This window comes from Plodia interpunctella, chromosome 11 (genome assembly GCF_027563975.2).
Source record: "Plodia interpunctella isolate USDA-ARS_2022_Savannah chromosome 11, ilPloInte3.2, whole genome shotgun sequence".
NCBI lineage: Eukaryota > Metazoa > Arthropoda > Insecta > Lepidoptera > Pyralidae > Plodia > Plodia interpunctella.
The window spans coordinates 1,253,060-1,274,963 of NC_071304.1; the positions used below are offsets into that span (position 1 = coordinate 1,253,060).

The window sequence follows — 21,904 nt, forward strand, 5'->3', positions numbered from 1 at the left end:
CTACCAAAATTCATTGAAAACTCGTCGCTATTATCGCGCCGTGTAGGTTCATGCGCGGTAATTTGATGTGCTGTTGACTGTACTTATTTGTTTTGTTCCATTCTTTTCACTTATTCTGGTGATCAACTTGCTCCACTACGGCCCTATGCAAAGAAGTCTTATTTTGGGTTTATCAATTTAATAAATTTTAATAACATTTGTGTTTATACAAAATAGTGAATTCTTTGTATCTATATTTTTTATTATTCTGAAAATATGTCCCGTTGGTAGGCGAAGGTGCTATCCATTTAACATAAAAATCTTTTATAGAATTATTAAAATTAAGATTAAAAAAATAGCTTGATACATTTGCATTTGCATTCAGACATACATCATATTTTTTTTCTTCTAGCATTCTTAGTATTATACTAGCCTTTACCCGCGGCTTCGCCCGCGTCAATTTCCCAGGAGAACAGTATTATTTCAGAGATTAAAGGTCTTTATATAATTCCTTGCAATATTTTTATGTAAACACACATTAAAATGGTCACAAATAAAAATGTCAAAAAAGAAAAATCAGACAGTACCATAAAATCATAAATATATCAACAAAAAGAAAAAAAAGACTGGACATAAAGTAAATCAATGGTAGTCGACCTAATGCCGAAGCGGTGGTGGTGTAATGGTTAAGACGCCCGCATGTGGATCAAAAGGTACCAGGTTCGAACCCTACTCGTGCCACATGAGTTTGTATACCAATCTGACTCATATAGTAGTCTTCATCGACCACCACTTGCTTCCGGTGAAGGAAAACAGCGTGAGGAAACCTGCACTCTGGTTGATTATTATTAACTTGTATGTGAAATGGAGAAGGCAATGGCAAACCACCATTAATAATGCCAAGAAAGTTGTTGTGTGTGTTTCACTCCACTACGTACCACGACCCTCAGCCATGAGAAATACGACTATGAAGAAAAAGTCGACCTAATAAAAAATATGACAAACATTGTAATCACTATATACTTTAATTTAACTTGCACACATCTATCTTGGTTTCTTTCCTATATATATGTTACTGTAAAAGCACGAACTACGGTAAATCCTAAGATATTCCAGTAAAACCTAAGATTTACCAACTCTTAATGGTAAAAGTCCGAACAATTTTGCGATTCGAACTTTTACCACCATTCACTTGGTAAATCTTAAGATTTACATCAAAGGCACGGTAAATGTTGAGAAAATAATATTATTCTTATTATTTTTTTACTATTTAAGAAGTATTTTAAAGGTTATACCTTTAAAATATATAACCTTTAAAAGTTAAAAACATTTATAAATAACAAATACTTACCAAATGAAAATAATTTAAAATAGGTAAGGATTTGAGTAATTACTTAGTTAATTAATTACTCTAATAATTATGATACCTACATAAAAATATGTAAGGTTTTGACTGAAAAATAAATGATTAATGAGAATTACTCATTATTTTATTCCCAAAACCAACATTTAACAAACGTCAATAGCAAAACCTAGCAAATACTAAATTCTAATGGCAAAAGCCCGAAAAAATCGTCAATTATTTATAAATCCTTACATTTACCAACCCATGCCGGTAAATGCTAAGATTTTCTAAAATAAACCTAAGATTTACCTATATACGGGCTTTTACAGTAACATTTAGACTTCATTGATAAGTGGTACATAGAATTAAGTTATAATTCTATGCTAGACCAACATCATCGTCGTATTGCTGCTACATTGAGACTGATTACAGATAATTTTATCCTATCAGTGTTTAGATTTTGTAAGAGACGTCAAAAAACTGTACCGATATGGCTAATTTGCATTCTGTAAAACTCACTCGAACACTAGCGCTACACCTGCGGGTGCGTCGGCGAGTTGAACTAAACTCACTCCGGAATTTTGACAAATATGTATGGGATGACGTGAAAATTTGCATTCTGTAAGAAAAACGTCAAAAAACTCACGTCGGAATCCGACGCAGGCCTTTGTTCTATAATAAAAAGTGTATTCTATCATCATGTCAACCGCAAATAGGACTACTTGAAGCATAAGAACGAACGATTTGAAAAATTATCGTAGATTTTTATCTACGAAGTAGATCTCGTACGAGCTAGATTATATTACTAGATAGCTACTAGTGATAGATATATTGGACAATAAAAAAAGTGTCGTCATCGTAAAAAAATATTATCAAAAGCATAACTAAACAATTTTAGTTTGCTGGCCTAACTGGTTCAATATTATTACACTAGCTTTTGTCCTCAGCTACGCCCGCGAAGTTGCCCGCGAAGTTGCCCGCCCCTAAGTTTGAATCAAATCAAATTATTTATTCAGAAGTTAGGCCTTCACAATGACATGCACTTTTTCACGTCATATTCTAAATTCAATGATATTTACCAAAGCTACAAACTATTAGCATTTCGGAACGACCACTGCTGAGAAGAAATGCCGAAAGAAACTCATTCAAACAGTGTTGGTCCCTATTATGCTAGAAAGGCTTACCATTTTTTAAATATAAATTGATTCCATGTCATCACTTTTATACTTATTCCAAATTTTATTAAAATCGACCCAGCGGCCGTGAAAACGTGACAGACAGACTTTGTCATTCGTAAGCAAATCCCGCAAAGCAGACAGATAATGGGAGACGAGATAGTGTTGCCGTCCATTGGCTGCGGTGACCACTATCCATCAGATATGCCGCAAGCCTGTTTGCTTGGTAAGTAGTGTAAAAAAAAGCAGAAAATTTTTGAATTGTCCCAAAAATCGCGATTATTTCCGCATAAAAAAGTTTTATAATTTTAATTGCATGTAAAACTACATAATTAACTTTTTTTATAGCCTGTGGTTTTCCACTGCTGGACAAAGGCCTCTCTTCTACCATCCATCTCTGTCCACTGCTCCAGTTTTAATACATCGCAACTAAATAATTTGAATTTCTAAGACTGATTCTTGAAGGCAAAATCACTGACAAAAGACCTCCTGGCCACCCTCGACGAAAGTGGTTTGATGACATAAAGGATTGGATCGGACTTAGATTATACAACCATTTGAAAATGGCGGACAAAAGCCGCGAGGGTTTCCGTATGCTGACCTCCAAACTTCAATTCGAAGGTGGCGGCACCCCATGATGATGATGAACTAAATGAATGGTTCCATTTGTATTTAACTGCTACAAATAATTTGTAGTTAATCCAGTGTCGTTACCTCCCCCCCCCTCAAAGTTAAACCAGTTCTCAGTTTGCTATACACAGGAATGCAGAAGCACTTTCCTGTCTTGTAAAAAGCAAAAAGATAAAAAGAAAACATACCACAGGACAGACACTACACCTGGCCATCGACTATTTGTTTTGTTTTGTGTAGAACATTCTTGTCGTAGAATTCCATATTATATCATCATATGATGATAAGTATCTTTTTGCCTATCTTCGTGGCGTGTGGTTTCGCCCTAGAACAGGACGACTTCAATAACAAAACGGTACCCTAAATCAAATTGACTTCGGACACTTATCTGGGGGCACGGCAATGCCCCCACAAGTCGAGCAAGAAAACGGCCGTACCATACTTTTCTCGAAGCAATTCAGGTCAATTTCGAACCCAATAACTTCGTTGTGGATAAATCAGGAAGCCTGCATTTTCAGTAACTAAGCGGGTATTGTTTTAACACTGTACATTTAAAATTTCATTCAATTTGAACCAGTAGTTTAAGAATTTTAACTTGTTAAAGATTCTTGATTTTGTCACTCACTCACTCACTGACTGATCATCAAAAGCCGAAGGCACATCTGGAAGATATAGAAGCTTCAAATTACATTATGCTTAATTTAGACACTAAACACATACAATTAGTGTTTAGTGTCTAAATTAAAGGAAAACTTAAATATTTTGTAATTTCGGTCTAGTTTTCTAGATCTATTTATTTGAAACCTAAAAGATTTTAAATATTGATATGATAATAACTTGCGTATTAACTGACAGAAGGTCCCTTGAGTAGGGGCTAAATTAATTAATCGACTTGATATTCACTCACTCACTTGTGCACTAATTTATATCTGACTACTTTTTACGGTAGAAAAACTGAGTTGCGAGACGGGGTTTTTGCAGCATGTTTTTGATGGCATCATATGTTTAAAGGCTATTCAACTCTGTTTGGTCTAATGATTGACTGATAAAGAAATGGAGGAATGCGTGGAAGAAGTTAGGGGAGGCTTTTAACCAGCAGTGGGACTCAAATAGCTAGTAAAAAAAAAGAGAAAGTATAGTTCCTTGTTTACTTCGGAGCTCTAAATAGAAACCATACATCTACTTCATTATCGTGACTTGTGCTCTAAAAACAATTCTCTAGAACCATTCTCTAAATCCCTTCCCATTGCAATGTAAAAGTCCCTCGCATGTCGTCTAATTGGCTCGGGTGTCTACGCAGCATAGTTGTTAAAACGGTATGCTTCGGTCAGCCGAGGTCCAACGGTCCGTGCCTGATGCAGATCAGAGATTAAATCGTCAACTGTTCGCTTGATTGCGATTTATGTTTAACTTTAGGATTTTTTTTAGTCGTCATCAATGTATATAAGAAGTCGAGGGGATATTTTCAATTTTTCTCTGATTTCTGCCATATATTTTTTTAATAAGAGCGTCACAATTACTTTGTATGAATTATACCTATTGTATCAGGTATGGAAAAGTGATATACCTATGTATATTACTAGTAGCTGTTGCCAACAGCAGCAGCAACTATCTCTCTCATCTGAGCATTTTCGGTTACTTCGGTTCCATTGAGCGTCGGAGCCCAGGGACCGCTTTCCTACTTTTTCGCCTCCACTTGATATACCATTGACGTCCTCTGCGGCCCAATGGTCATCACGTGGCTTGGTAGATGTCACATTTCCCAAACAGTTGGACGAAGAAGCGTTATTTTGACTGTACAACGGTTACATACGAGACGAGTCGGTGTGTCGGTATGTTTTTACATTTCAAGAAATACCGTAAGGACATAAAACGGGCAATTCTCCATATTTTGTACGGAGACTGGGCCGCTGTTTCCCGACTGCGAACAAATGAGAGTTATTGTTACAAGGTGGTCGACGAAAGCTACTATACATGAGTCAGATCGGATTTTTAAACTCATGTAACATGAGTAGGATTCGAACCTTTCGATACACAGGCGGACGTCATAACCTTTACATCACCACAGCTTCGTGTAAATAAGCGTATCAAAATATTTGTTTGAAGCCGTCAAAGATTTACCGTAAGCGTACTATAGGTATTAAAGAAATACAATTCAAATTTCGTCTTCACTAAATAGTATAAAACAAACATCGCTTCCCGCTGTCTGTCCCTATGTATGCTTAGATCATTAAAACTACGCAACGGATTTTGATGTGGGTTTTTTAAACAGATAGAGTGATTCCAGAGGCAGATTTATATAGGAGTCAATATTTAACTATATAAAAGTTATGCTACTTCATAGCTTCATATTTGTCTACCATTAAAAGTCTTTACCTACATTTTATAAATCATTTTCAATATTACACCTAATTTATTAAGTGCAAATTCCTAAAGCATACAAATTAAACGCCGGTGTTCAGTACAAGCCTGACATAATTGAACTTCCCATAAAAGGCCAAGGAATTACCTCAAGTTATTTGAACCCCTTACGATATGACAGGAATCCGCCATTTTCTAATTTGAATATAATAGAATATTAAAATAGCTTCCAATTTATATGCTAAAGCCATGGAGCAAGGCCTGCAGTTATAAAACCGCGATTCCATAGCTTCGTAAGATATAAACAATATTACATCTCTCTTACGAACGTTTTCCCGGTTACTTCTTTAGCCATAGAGCGACGGATGGAGTCTGCTTTTCTACTCTTTCTCCTCCACTTCGCACATTCGACATTCTTAGTTTTCAGACCAATGACACGTCATTGATTTTTTCATTCGTCATTGATTGATCAGTTATCATCTAGCCAGCACTTCTTGGGTTTGTTGTTTTCGGACCGAGTGCCAGATGGGAACAACATAGCTGGAAATTTCTTACGTAACTTGCTGGTGTGGACGTGACCATACCAGGAGACCATACTCCTGGAGATTCTTTGCAATGTTATGAAGAATCGAATGCGCGAGTTTCTGTCCACGCCTCAACATTGTTATTTCCGTGACGTAATTCTTTTTTGTGGCTTAGTTTACTCTCTAAGGGATAAAGATTAATACTGCATTTGTATAATGAAATAGGCGACGTAAATAACATATATCCGACTTGTAATATGCTTAGTATATTTTTATATATCCTGGCATAGCTACCGTATGCACAGCTATAGTGGTTTAGCTTTAGGGATACATCTGCCGTCGCTTAAGGAAATAATTGCACATATAAGTCATTGATTTTATGTGTGTGCTTTTATGCAAAGTATAGAGTCGGTGTTCGTTTGTTATTTAAATTCATTGGGATTGATATAGGCGTATTTTGTGGCGTAACTACAGGATGAGATGGTGACAACATACAAGCTTAGGGAGCCCTCTGACCTTCACCAATGAAGTTCTTTCATATTCTTCCTTATAAATAATAATAAATAAAAATATATATTAGTACAAACGAGTCACACATATTGTGTTATTCGTCCTAATATGTTTATTTATCGATTTATTCCCTACGATAATCAATGAAACGATACATTGAAATTGTAAATATTTTTATTTTTGACACTAGCTGTTGTCCGCGGCTTCGCCCGCGTGTATTTCATTTCTTAGAAGTAAGGAAGTAAAGTCTGGTCATTATTTTATCGCGTATTCTGTAAGACATATTTTATCATATGTAAAATGTGCGTATAAAATATTTTCCAAAAAATTTCAACATTATTGATACGATTACATTCTGGCAAATATTCATGCTAATCTAGGTACTCATGAACTTTGTGTAATTCATAATTTCTGGACACAAATTCGATGATTGTTGTCTCTGATTCTTATGCGTAATGTATGAACATTTTTCCCACTATTGTTTAATCTCAACGGCAAAATAACAAATAACTTACATACCTGAAATACAAATAACTTACATACCTGAAATACAAATAACTTACATACCTGAAATACAAATAACTTACATACCTGAAATACAAATAACTTACATACCTGAAATACTAATAACTTACATACCTGAAATACAAATAACTTACGTACCTGAAATACAAATAACTTACGTACCTGAAATGCAAATAACTTACGTACCTGAAATACAAATAACTTACATACCTGAAATACAAATAACTTACATACCTGAAATACAAATAACTTACATATCTGAAATACAAATAACTTACATACCTGAAATACAAATAACTTACATACCTGAAATACAAATAACTTACATACCTGAAATACAAATAACTTACATACCTGAAATACAAATAACTTACATACCTGAAATACAAATAACTTACATACCTGAAATACAAATAACTTACATACCTGAAATACAAATAACTTACATACCTGAAATACAAATAACTTACATACCTGAAATACAAATAACTTACATACCTGAAATACAAATAACTTACATACCTGAAATACAAATAACTTACATACCTTTAAGAGAGAACTATCAAAGCTACTTATCAAAAAAGCTTATTATTCTGTTACTGAATATCTAAATGACAATTTCAATTAATTTAATTAAGTATTCGATCTTTTAATGTATACCTACCTGACAATTAGATAAATTATGTAGACACTTTATAGAATAAATCATTGTATAAATATTATGTAACTTCAGTTTGTAAAACCTATGACAAAAATTTCGTATGCCTTATGGCGGGACATAGAGAAGCTCATTCCAATGTATTATACCTATTATGTAACCTGTGTTCACGAAATAAACGAATTGAATTGAAAACAAATATCTCAATAACTATCACTAAACAGTATGCCATAATGCATAAATCACGAAGTTGCAATTAAATTACGTATGTGGGCTGTGCTTTCTATTCTTAATTTTACATTATGTATAGTCTTATCTACTGTTATAATTAATTGACTTTCTAGATTATGTGTAATATCTTTTGGGAAACTTTTTATAAAGAAAACGAGGCAACATTTTATTTTTAATGGCAGTAGAGTACATATCTTATTGTATAAACGGACAGTGCTTATATTTTGTGTTGTTATAGCATTCCCAAAAAGGGTTGATGCTAGGTAGGCGGCCGGTAGTAAATTCATAAGCAAATCTTTTTTACATGAGCCTTTGTAGCGTCACAGTTCCAAATGTAACACGCAAATATGAGAGAGAGAGAGAACGGATTTTGATGCAGTTTTCACTGTTATTTAGGAAATTTATTCTCTATGATTTATAGAACAGAGTTGTCGTCTTAAGATCGAGTTACAAATATAAACTACTAGATGTTGCCCGGGGCTTCGCTCCCGTGAGAAGTTTGAGATAAAATATAGCCTATAGCAATCTTGGATAATGTACCTTTCTAATGGTGAAAAAAATTTCGAAATCAGTTGGATAGTTTCGGAGATTACCCGCCTCAAACATACAAACTCACAAACGCTTACCTCTTTATAACAATAGTATAGATTTCCACCTTTACAACATTTACATTTACAGCATTCATTCATTGAATACTATCGATCTATCTTCTTCAATAAACATCTAAGCGAGACAAGATGTATCATTTATCGGGAAAAACGCGACAATATATATAACAAATGTTAATATTGAGACAGCAAAAAGACATAGCGAACACTGTGTCCACGCGGCAACGGAAAGTGACGCGTGGGGATGGAAGCATTAAACTAATCTTTACTGAATCTTTTCGACTGTGTTTATTGCTACACTGTTGTCAGATTTTATTCAAATCACCTAAAGGCATCTGACATGACTTTTACGACTCCTACTGCGTCTAGTGTTGAATAGTATTGTTAACCAGTGTGCAGACCTCACGATGTTTTCCATCACCAGACGCAAGTGGTGGTCTATGATAACTACTGTACATGAGAAATGGCAAAAGTAGAATTCGAACCTGGGACCTTTCGGTCACAGGCGGACGGCCTTAACCGCTGGACCTCAACCGCTCCATCCGTTATCCGTTGACGGACGTCAAAACAAGGTCTATGTACGGATTGATTGATAACTGCGGCCTTGCGCTATACTCGTTCGTCATCATCTAAGACCATGTTTTATGACACAAACAGCAGCTTTTACTGTTATAATGAACAGGTACTGTCAAGACGAACGGACAAATGACAATAATTTCAAGTTGTGTGTATGACAGAAATTGACTTTCCTGTTTGATTTGTTGACGTGTGTGGTGTAAGCTTAAGCTGATCCGTATAAAGAGCGATCGTAAAATTCTTGTACGAACGTTTGATTAGCACGATTAAGCCATTTTCAAGAAACGGTCAAGTGCGAGTTGGATTCGCTCACCAAGGTTTCCGTAAAATTACATTTAAAGACTATTTCAGGGCTGTTCTAAGGAATGTATCAATATGATCGATCTAATGCAAAATCTTTTCAATATTAATGTTCTACAAATGGAGAAAACTGTCTACCTAACGCTTTCACGGCTAAACCGCTGGATCGATATTGATGAAATTCGCAATAAACATAGTTAATGACCCGGGATCAAACAAAGACTAACGCGGACCTAGCTGCGGGCAACAACTAGTTTGATATAGACCACCGACATGGTTCATAAGATTTGCTTGACATATTAACCTGGCATCTAGAAAACTTAATATTAAACCGCAATCACTTTCACAACCATAGGCATATTTTGTACAAAGCCAAAACCTATTAACCTTAGAAATCGAAAATTACTATTTTCTCCCTTTCTGTGGCATAGATTTGAATACATGCATCTCTTTCGTTTGCGGAGACACAATGAATCGTCAATATTCCAGGGGAATGACTGTTGATTTCGAAGTGAAAGTATTCGAATGACATCAGTGAATTTTTCTGCACGCCGCCATTTTTATTTCACACCTGAGTTATTTTCGCTATGTCAATGTATCGCTTACATCATATTTTTTAACTACTGGTAACATGGTTTTAACTTTTAATTGTAGATAACGTTAATCGTATAAGTATCTATTGGATATCGGCCGCGCTGTCATTACAATTTATAAAATTTAAAAAAAAGACAAGACTGTATTGTAGTAATGTTAATTTTATGAATGATTTATTTTGGGAATGATTCCTTCCTCATGAAAATTGACGGATTGTAATGACCGCGCAGCCGCAGCGGTCGAAACGCTCTGCGAACCAACGAGTTAAACTGGTCTAAAAAATATGTGATTTTTTTTTTTAAATAGGATGGTAATCCTCGATTGTATAGTGTCGTATGCGCGCTCTGTTTGCTATAGTGTTTTAAATTCGAGACGTGTCCAACAAATTGATAATATGTGTTTTATTTATTACGATACATTATTTATTCAATTATAAATCTAGTCAAGACATTACAGCAAAACTCGTAGTGGAATATCTAAATTTAATTAATAATTAACATATAAATATTATATAATTGATTTCCGGTTGATATTCTGTTATGTTCTTGTCTTGCATATTTTTTGTAGATAAATTATTATACTATCAATAATTATTTATTTGATTTGTTAAACTACTTTTTTTTTAATCATAGCAAAACAAAGTTGCCTCGCAGGGCGTCACTTGTAGGTACTTGCTTTTTAATCTACTTCAAAAAAGTAGGAGGTTGTCAATTCGTCGCGATATTTTTATCTATTTAACAACATCGAACTTGTGACTTGCAATGCATAAATTTGAATCTGAATCAAACTATGTTCGATACTTTTTGAAATGTGTTGTTATATAATGTCACTATGTTTAATAATAAATCAAGTTTTTTTTTTTTACTAGTGTCATATAAACCTTATTAATAATGAAAACTTCATAAAATTAGCAGTTAGCATGGTTGAGAATTATTGCACACAACTAAACATACCTTATATAGGTACCGTATTTGTCAGTTTTCCATATTTCTTCTGACTCAAAGCGTGTGACCACCGCGAGATCATTTAAAGATAACTGTAACAAAACCTTACTGGTTCTTAATGCAAACTAGTTTTTTTTTTTTTAATTCTAAACAGGTCAAGATTAATAGCCTTAACGACTTTTTATAATGGTCATTATAGAGTCTGTGTATTTTTTATTTTTTATTTTAGACACTATTTTACAATCGTTAAATGCTGTTATAAATTGACTGTGAATTTATTAGCCCATTTTTTTTTTTTTGACGAATTGATGTCAATTTTTGTTTTGTAATTTTTTTTTTCATTTACTTTGCTCAACTACAACAAAAAGTGAGAATTATAAAATCAACTCGATGTTAATTTTTAAAATAAAACAGGGATCGTGTTTTACGATAATAAATAAATATATGATAACTCCTTTTAATTACAAGGATTTCATTTAAAACATCACATCTTTAAAATGCATAACATTAGACGGATTTCGATTAAATTTATTCAAGCAAAACAAGGAAGGGTGAGTAGTCAAATGGAAATAATACAGCTGCTGTACAACTCAACTAGGTATATATGATATAACTAAAGTCCAGCGAAAGTTTTTTTGAAAACATTCAACAAAAACACATATACAAAAATTTTATTCCTTCCACAACCTGTATAAAAGCACAGGACAGGGAAGAATTGCATACAAAAAATACTTAAGCAAAGATTTATGTAGCTAAAGCAGAAAACACAAATAAAAGTGATATAAATAAATAAATATATTAGGACAAATCACACAGATTGAGCTAGCCTCAAAGTAAGTTCGAGACTTGTGTTATGAGATACTAAACTCAACGATACTATACTTTATAACAAATACACATATAGATAAACATCCAGACCCAGGCCTATAAGAAAAAGATCATTCTCCATCATGACCCTACCGGGGATCGAACCTGGGACCTCTCGGAGCAGAGGCAATTATCTTTTATTTCCAGCTAGCAACAGTCTTCCCACAAACTACATTAGTCTGTCTTTTAATAAGATAACTTGCCATTTGTATGGAAAGAAACTTACAGTTTTTTATCAGGAAGGCAGTAAGGAAAAATGTATGATCTAGATTTTCAAAACTGGATTTCTTTTATCTGTAACTTTAGGAAATCTAAAAGATTTTTAATATTGATATGATAATGACTTACGTAATAACTTAAGACAGAAGGTCCCTTAAGTAGGGACTAAATAAATCAATCGACTTGGTATTACATGGATCTCACAAATTTTTACGGTAGAAAAACTGAGCTGCTCTAGACTTGGGGTTTTTAACGCATGGATTTCCCAAACTGGATTTATTTCTCTGATTAAATTGTAACTTTAGGAAATCTTATAGTAAAAGAAGGAATGAGGAAGAAGAAAAATAAAGAATAAAAAAATAAAATCGGACAACTTAATCCGAAGAAGGAAGCTGAAAAGGCGATGATTATACACATGTTGTTAAAAACATAGTTTTTCTAAAAAAGCACAATCGCAGATATATATACAAGTTTCCACCGGGAAAAAAATCTAAAAAAAAAATTTTAAACCATTGCTGATGTAATCAAAAAAGTGCAGTGAAACAATATTGTATTGATGATTTTGTTGAATGTCGACATGTTTTATTAATTCAGATAGAAAAAATATATATTTCTACGATCACAGAGTTACGTAACTTCACACACTCAATCACGTTTAATAAGTCATAATCGCCTACAAGATATCGATTAAGCGAACAGGTTTGTTCAAATCAAGATCTGATATTCAAATCAAGATCAATCTGGCGTTGCCTTATTTAAACATTGCGATACTTCTTTATCATTATTATTTAATCTTCTGCCGTCTTCAAACATATCCCTACCTACGTTGCGGTAAATAAAAGCACTCGTACAAATTACGCAATCTTCATGCATTCGCATCGGCATTTCTCTATATAATTCTCCTTCAACAAATTAGAAAAACCAAAAACAGACATCGCAATCAATACAACAAAAAAGACACTGTGTTTTTTAGCCTATTCAGTGCCTCACCGCTGGGCACAGACCTCTCCTTTCATTTTCCACAAATATCTATTAAATACAGTTACCAAACAAAAAAAAACAGAACACTCAATCGCCTATTCGCTTCCATTAGTTAACCACACACGTAAAAAAGCCCGTAATTTTCTATAATTTCTCCATTACATACAAACGAACGGACTGTGCTCTATGATTTGTAATAATGCTTCATGCAATGAGCAGTTTAAAACAATATGAGGTTTTTATTGCGTAAATGGATACTACTTAAAAATGATCGAAACAAAAACGTTATGTGAAAAATGTATTGACGTGGTTTTTCGCTAAAATAGGACCACTTGTTATCCTCCGGTAATTCTACGCCATATCCTCACATATCCTGTCACTTCATAGGACATAAGATAAGGGCTATGGGCACTGACGCTCAACACGCTCAGATGAGAGAGTTAGAGACTAAGTTAGACTAAGTAAGCGATGGAGGTCAGGCTTTACACATACAATACAATTAATCAACATATATTGTAGCTAATAGGTATACACAAGTCGCCGCCATTACGTAATGTGACAATTATTAATTAGCACCCGAACAAATTCGCGTGACAGTGTCGTTAGATTGGAAAGCAATGTGGAATTTGCAGGTATAGTTTTTTGGAAAACTTTCTATTTTAGCAGTATTAAGGTCCATATTTTTTCTTAATTCTAAATAGGAAATCAATATATTGAACAACCATTTCTAGTACTAAAATTTGCTTAATTATGTCGGTTCCATACTGTCGTCGAATAGTTTGCCAAATTTTAATTTTAGAGGATTCAGTATACATTACGGGTTTTTCGTTGCGGTTAATAAAAGCACTCATACTGTCGTTCGCAATGTTCGCGCACTCGAGTCGGTCTGTGTGTATGTGTCTGAGTTCGGCGACAGCGCGATGTCATTAGAAATGGTTTTTAGTTGATTTATTTTAATTCATTAGTGTGTACACTTGACAATAGATGGCGGTAATCATAAGATACATATCAGTCATCTTCAAGCCATATAAATAAAATTGACACGTCTGCGTTATCAATAACAACCTCGATGAGAAAGAATATATTAAATAATTACAAACTTTCGAATCTAGATCATACATTTTTCCTTACTGCCTTCCTGAAAAAAGAAATTGTAAATTTCCTTCCATACAGATGGTAAGCTATCCTATTAAAAGACAGACTAATGTCTAGTTTGTGGGAGGACTGTTACTAGCTGGAAATACAAATATACGTTGGACAAATAAAATTAGTACGTGCGCGTGTAAAGCTTGTAAATTATTTATATTTAATAATCTATAAAGCACATATTATTTTCATATTTTAATACATAATTTAGATTACGTTGTATGGGTGAAAGTTTACATGCTAATTTCACGTTTAGTTAATATGTATGAGTCTTATTTATGTGTCCATATACGTCAAAGTTATACTTCTTTTGACGTTTATATTGGCAAACGTAGATATTTTAATATACTTTAAGCCTAGCTGATTTAAATGTTTATTGATGAACGGTGTTTATATAATTTTGTGATAATTCTTGACGCTTTTTCTTTTCATCTCTTTCTAACAACTATTGCTCGTTTACTTACAGTCGTAAGGCTGAGGATCGCTTCTCCATTTAAACACATTAGAAGACAAATTATCAACTAGAATGCAGGTTTCCTCACGATGTTTTCCTTCACCGTTAGCTGGTAAATTAATATTTTTTTAACAAAATTTAGTAAATCCTGCTCAGTTGTATCATTCAAATCTACTACGAAAATTTACCCAAAATTTATTTTCTAAAGCATAGCTAGAATATGCTATGCTATTCTATAAGCTATTCCTAAATAATAAATGCGAAAGTATTTTGTTTATTCCTTTGCTTTTACGTTAGGTACCTCTTCAAACTTTATTTGCTCAAAAACTGCTTGAAATTTTGCATCCTGTATTTTAAAGTACGGAAAAGGACGTAGGATCGGAAAAATAACTTTTGCCGTGGGAAAATCACGCGGGCGAAGCCACGGACATAAAGCTAATAAGTATTTTATTTACCTACTTCATCTCAAGTTATTCCAAGCAGGTGTGTGCAAAGTGTGAAACAGTTTTGTCATACATTACCCGAGTTGGTCGCAATATCCACTCGTGCGCAGCGAGATGTGTCCGACTTAGGATATTGATTTAATTGTATCTTATTCTACTACGACACTAAGAAATAATATGATTTGATACACGTGTTAATTCTTTTTTGATTGTGTCAGTTTTAACACTTTCTCCATCTCAGGTAACTTTCGGAGCTGTGACGCCGCGAAGTTCAGGGTCAGGGTAAAAAGTAACCCTAATTGTTTAAAGAATCGGCTTTTATCAACCCTCCTTGTGAATGCTATTATTGCCTTGGCTATGTGTCCCTTAGTCGCTTCGCTCAACATCCACGGAAGGACATAGAGTGGTCCTATTCTAGGGCGGAACCACACGTCGTAAATGGAGTTTTTATAAAATGTCTTTTTACAAAACACGCTTTGACTACTAGGAATAGATGCGTGACTTGTTTATTTGATTTCGTATGCGATTAAATGTTAACATGCGATTCATAATTGATTTTTCCATGAACTAGGTATTTCAACACCATACGAGAATTAATACGAGCCATCACTCATTGTCTAAACAGACATACAGACATTTAAATGTTTAGATTAACATATAACCATTGCTTATGTTGTTAAATTAATTACATCATTGCCACAGTCTCTCGCCTCTGCATGTTCCAGGTTTTATTAGAGGTTGTGAAGCCGCGAAGCCCGGGGCCAGCGTTAACAAACAACCTTAAAACTGTTTAGTAAACTTTCAATTTAAGTATTTATCTCGTTTAAGAGAAACCGTGTGTAATTATAAAAAGGAAGCGACCTATTATTTTAATCTGAATGTAGATTCTCAAAACAATCCGCGCATCAGCAAATGGAAGTATGCAGGATGATTATAATTTCCTGGAAAAATATCCTATATCATTGACTAACAAGTCGACCAGGTTTTCAACTATATTTACCTTATATTATTAATCTAATCAGAAGGAATCTACACGCATGTTACATATTCGTTCTTATAATGAAGTGTTTGCGACGTATTTTAATCACTTTGCTCGAGTAAAAATATAATAAACTAGATGTTGGCCGGTGCTTCGCTCTCGTGGGAATTATAAATTAGATAAAATATAGTTTATAGCCATCTTGGATAAAGTACCTTTCTAATGGTGAAAGAATTTTTGAAATCGGTTCGGTGGTTTCGGAGATTACCCGCCTCAAGTCACAAACACACAAACACTTACCTCTTTATATTAATAGTATAGATTAATAATAATTATTATTAATATTTGTACCTGAAATATTTTTTGTAGTTAAATCTGGAATGATTTTCTCTTGAAATCAAATATAGAATTTCACGGGCACTTTTCGACCGGGCGTCGGTTGTGGTACACCTGTTTGGTTCAACTGGTTAGACCACGGGCACGGGTTGTCCCTCGACCAACTACTTGAATAAAAATACTACTAATTTAGACATAACTATTATTTTTGGACGTTTTTGCATTGCTATAATGAAACCAAAAGATTTTTTTTAATATTCTACTATTTAATAATCTAAAAATCACCTTATAGAACATATGAAACACATTCATTGACTAATACACCTGAATTAATTTGGTGGTGTAATGGTTAAGACTCCTACTCCTGCCATATGAGTTTGTATACCAATCTGACTAATGTATTGTAGTTTTCTTCGTCCACCACTTGCTTCCGGTGAAGGAAAACATCGTGAAGAAACCTGCACACTAGTTGATTATTAACTTGTGTGTGAAATGGAGAAGGCAACGGCAAACCACTCCATTACTAATGCCAAGAAAGTTGTTATGTGTGTTTAATTCCACGTAATGACCACGAACCACGACGCTCAGTCATGAGGAATACGACTATGAAGAAGATAGACCTGAAAACCATTATTACACTAATTTTTTATTTTATTTTTGTTTTAAACATTACATCTTTTTTATAACGAAATATTTATGATAATCGCAATGAGCTTCACATGAGCTAATACAATTTTTTGTGCCACTCTTGAAAGAGACAAAAAACCTTGATTGACAGTTCAAAAGAATTGCCTAACTTGTATGCATGATCGTAAAAATGTTTAGCAAAAACATGACAGTTCGATATTATTTCACAAGAACGATTTTTAGATCTTAGATTTGTGTGAGTCATTAGGGAAACATGTAAGCGATTTTGGATTAAATGGTTTATTTTTTAAGTACGTACGTATCAAGATACGTACCTATATTCCATACAACATTTAATAACAATGTTATTTTCAGTGGAGTTATTTTCATCTCTCTCTAACTTCAATCATCGGTTCGACCTCCCTGTATGTCAGACACTATCAATTAAGAATTAATCTCTCCTTAATTTGGCTTTTCTTTTAATGTGATGATGGCGAAACATTTTTCCATCTTCGACTCCGTTTTTAATAACGTCCTTTTTTCATTTAAAAAATCTAATGCTTCTCCATGTGTCTTCTAGTCTCTGTCTAGTTTATTTTTTCTATTACGTTCTCTTATCTATTATACTAGATGTTGCCCGGGGCTTCGCTCCCTTAGGAATTGTGAGTTAAAATAAAGCCTATAGCAATCTTGGATAATGTACCTTTGTAATATTGAAGAATTTTTGAAATCGGTTCGGTAGTTTCGGAGATTACCCGCCTCAAACATACAAACTCACAAATGCTTACCTCATTATAATTATAGTATAGATTATGTAGAATTAACTTTTTAAGTAGAAAAAATAATTAATAGTGATATTTATATAATCAAAGAAGGCAATCAAATATCATTTTTTATTTATCTGCTTTATTAATTACGCAGTTTACTATACCGTTTTGTTTGCATTAAAGTATAATATTATATTAAGCATGCTTTTTGACTCCAGAATTGTGACGTCACAGGGTAGCGCTGTTAGATTTTATTTTTGCCATAAACAAGTATGTGATTTGAGTAGTATTGAAAAATATCCAACTTCGTATAATTTTGCATGCCAATGCCTAGTTAAATCTGAAAGAAAAAAAGTTGTTAAAATACTACGGTGCACAATTTGTTGCAAATAATCAAGATTTTCTACTCCGTTACTAATTTGTATATATTGTTCCAGGTACATAATCACTGTCCATCGATACAAATAAATGGTACAGTTAATTATGATGCCACTAAACTTCAATGGTAACCTTTGAAATAGTTAATTGGTGAACGCAGTTAAAGCGATAGAATAAATATTCTTATTTAATTATACCTATAATAAAATATTGCTAATTTAGCATATAATCATAATATAACATACTAAATGTTGCCCGGGGCTTCTCTCTCGTAGGATTTTTGAGATAAAATATAGCTTATAGCAATCTTGGAATGTACATTAGTACATTTATAATGTTGAAAGAATTTTTGAAATCGGTTCGATAGTTTCGGAGATACCCGCATCAAACATACAAAGTCACAGACGCTTACCTATTTATATTAATAGTATGGATATATATGTATGGATAATAAGCATCGTGTTTGAAAAATCGCGTCGCGCGCGCAACGCGCGTTGTTGTAGCTCATCGTATTATTTACAATGCTGTAACCATACTCCTGGGTTATTTAAATACCAACTGTGCAAATTACAGAGGACAGAGACACACATGAAAGTCATTAAATAATTTCATTTTAAAATATGTCTACGCCAGTACACCACAATACTAGGCACGTCCCGCCCGCGACCCCTCGCGCGGCAGCCAATGGCTATCGAACACGACAATTTAAATTTTATTCCTGCGCGCGCACTACAAATCTAGTTTATTTCTATTGTTTTTTTCCTGTCATTCGATTCGATTTCTGTTTTTCATTATAACAATTTGTTAGAACAAAGAAAAATATATTTATCTAATTCTTAGCTCCAAGTATTTTATTTTAACTACCTATTAGTTCCGTAACGAACATGAAAAAGGATTAAAATTAATAATAATAAGGGAAATAAAATTAATCAACCATCATCGCAAAATAAAGATCGATGCAAATCTTTCTTTCTAAGAAACAAGCTATTTTGGTTTCTATTCTAAGTACTTTATATTTTACTCTCGCCGAAGCGACAACATCGTTACATCATTATAAAATAAAATCCTCTGCCGCGTCTGTCTGTCTGTCCTGTCTGTTCTGTTTTAAGCGGTTTTCACTATTAGACAGTGTGATTCCTAAGGAATGTTTCGGTGTATAATTTATTATGTTTTACACGAGTGAAGCCGGGATGGGCGGCTAGTTCGAATATAATATTATATATATATATATATATATATATATTTCCTTTCATCAGCACTTGATCACAATCATAATATGTTTCAGTATACCTTTTGACCATGTACTTTATTGTGTACTTACATTGTTATATTACTGATTGTTATGAACTTGTGTGTGAAATGGAAGAAGGCAATGGCAAACCATTCCATTAATAGTGCCAAGAAAGTCGTTCTATTTACTTCGTACCATGTAATGACCACGACCGTCAGCCATGAGGAAATACGACTATGAAGTTCTCTTCATAGTCTTCATAGTGAAGAAAATATCGAAATTGTGAAGAAAAACCTAAACGTGTTAATTTACTTATAAGGTCTTGGAGCGATAAATTAATATAATTATTGTACTTTTTAGTGATCTTATATATATATATATATTTCCTTTCATCAGCACTTGATCACAATCATAATATGTTTCAGTATACCTTTTGACCATGTACTTTATTGTGTACTTACATTGTTATATTACTGATAAAAAATTACACACAAATTTATATTTAAAAAATGGTAAGCCCTTCTGGCATAATAGGGACCAACACTGTTTGAATGAGTTTCTTTCGGCATTTCTTCTCAACAGCGGTCGTTCCGAAATGCTAGTAGTTTGTAGCTTTGGTAAATATCATTTAATTTTGAATATGACGTGAAAAAGTACCTAATTTCTGAATAAATGATTTGATTTTGATTTTGAGTGCTGATGAAAGGAAAATATATATACTTATATAAATATATATATATATATATAAAATTAACCAAACAAAAAAAACTTTTAATAAAAGATCGAGCTGACCAGTTCCCCCGGCAGCACCCCTTCACGAGTTGACGCGTGAGCTGACTCATCGCGAAGCTCAGCCACAATAGAGGGAAGGCTATACTAGTTCGTCCTATCGCATATAGGAAAAATTTGTTTATCCTAGGCCAAACTAGTTTATCCTGTTAGAAATAAACACACTCAGGAATGACCGAGTCTAAATTTATTTAGCCGAGTCCAACAAACTAAATCTCCGAAATAGTATTATAAATATAGTATTTTTAATATTAAAAATACTATATTGTTTTAATTTTATTAAAAATACTTTATTAATTGTTAGAATGTGATTGTTTGTTTCACCGTTATCGTTTTAATGAAGTTATTAATTTTCATTTGATAGTATTTTATTCAATTTACCTTTTTATTTTGTCTTTCTAGATATTTTATAATGTTTAGACTAGGCTATGCCAGTTTATCCTGAGAGTGTGTATTTCTATTAGGATAACCTAGTTTGGCCTAGGCGAAACTGGTTTATCCTATCGGGCTTAGGACGAACTAGTTTAGCCTAGACTATACCAGTTTATCCTATCGCATGTAGGAAGAATTAATTTAGTTTAGGTAAAACTAATTTATCCTGGAATCGGGTTTGGCCGGTAACATGTATATAAATATTTTTCATTAACTTGTATAAAGACAGGGGATGACAATTATAACACATAGAACATTATGATTAAGTATAGTGTAAATATACACTAAAATAATATTTTTTACTCATTAGTCCAATTCGTAGTTATTCTTCATAGTCGTATCCCGCATGGCTGAGGATCGTGGTCATTACGTGGAATGAAACACACTCAACAACTTTCTTGGCACTATTAATGGAGTGGTTTGCCGTTGCCTACTCCATTTCACACACAAGATAATAATCAACCAGTGTGCAGGTTTCCTCACGATGTTTTCCTTCACCGGAAGCAAGTGGTGGTCGATGAAAACTACTATACATGAGTCAGATTGGTATGGATATACGTTTGTTACTCTTCCACGCAAAATTTTGTACAGATTTTGGTGAAATTAGGTAAACGGGTAGATATACTCGAATTTTTATCCCGTAGAGAGAGAAGCGTAGGGTGAAACTTGGGTTGAGTCATTAATTACCACAATCACTACATAGTACCTAAATATTATATAAAACTAATCACCCTCCGCATATGTCTGTCTATTTCTAAGCTTTCTTCTTTTAAAGCAATGGCTTTTAATACAGTTTTCACTGTAGTGAAATAAAAAACTATTTGTTTATATGATGAGTAAATTCCATGTTTTGTAATGAAGACGTAAAAAGAACGATTTTTCGAGCGTTCACATAGTGAACGCTGGCTAACATATGAGATGCATAAAATTAATTTACTACGGAAATTTTCTTGTAAAAAATACAATAGTAAAAATCTATCTCCTAGTAGTCAGTATTTACTGAATTGACAAAATCAATCAAAATTAGTACTTATGATGTTCCCAATAGCAAAAAGGTAAAGAATTCAAAAGAAACAAAATTATAATTTACGATAGCTCAATCAATACGACAGAAATGCTCCACTCATGTTTTCCTACCGTGTCAACAGCGCGTGCCTATATCCACAAATTAGCTTTCACTTATGCACTCTACTGTATGGATATAAAGTCGAATTTTGAATAATAAAGCAAAGCTAACGGTCAACCTCCTCTAAGTACGTGAGCGCCTAGTAACGGCTATTGTTGTTTAGATAAAA

The 21,904-nt window shown here is 33.6% G+C and overlaps 1 protein-coding gene across 5 annotated transcripts in view; it reads left to right on the forward strand.

Moving 5' to 3' along the window:
* Positions 1 to 21,904, forward strand: part of mwh (multiple wing hairs) — a 130,610-nt gene that overhangs the window by 52,667 nt on the left and 56,039 nt on the right. The window contains exon 2 of one of the 5 annotated variants that reach the window (XM_064436225.1): positions 18,217 to 18,250. The exons of the other annotated variants lie outside the window; for them this stretch is intronic. The gene's annotated coding sequence lies outside the window, so the exon portion shown is untranslated. The remainder of the gene's footprint in view (positions 1 to 18,216; positions 18,251 to 21,904) is intronic. 5 annotated transcript variants of the gene reach the window in all.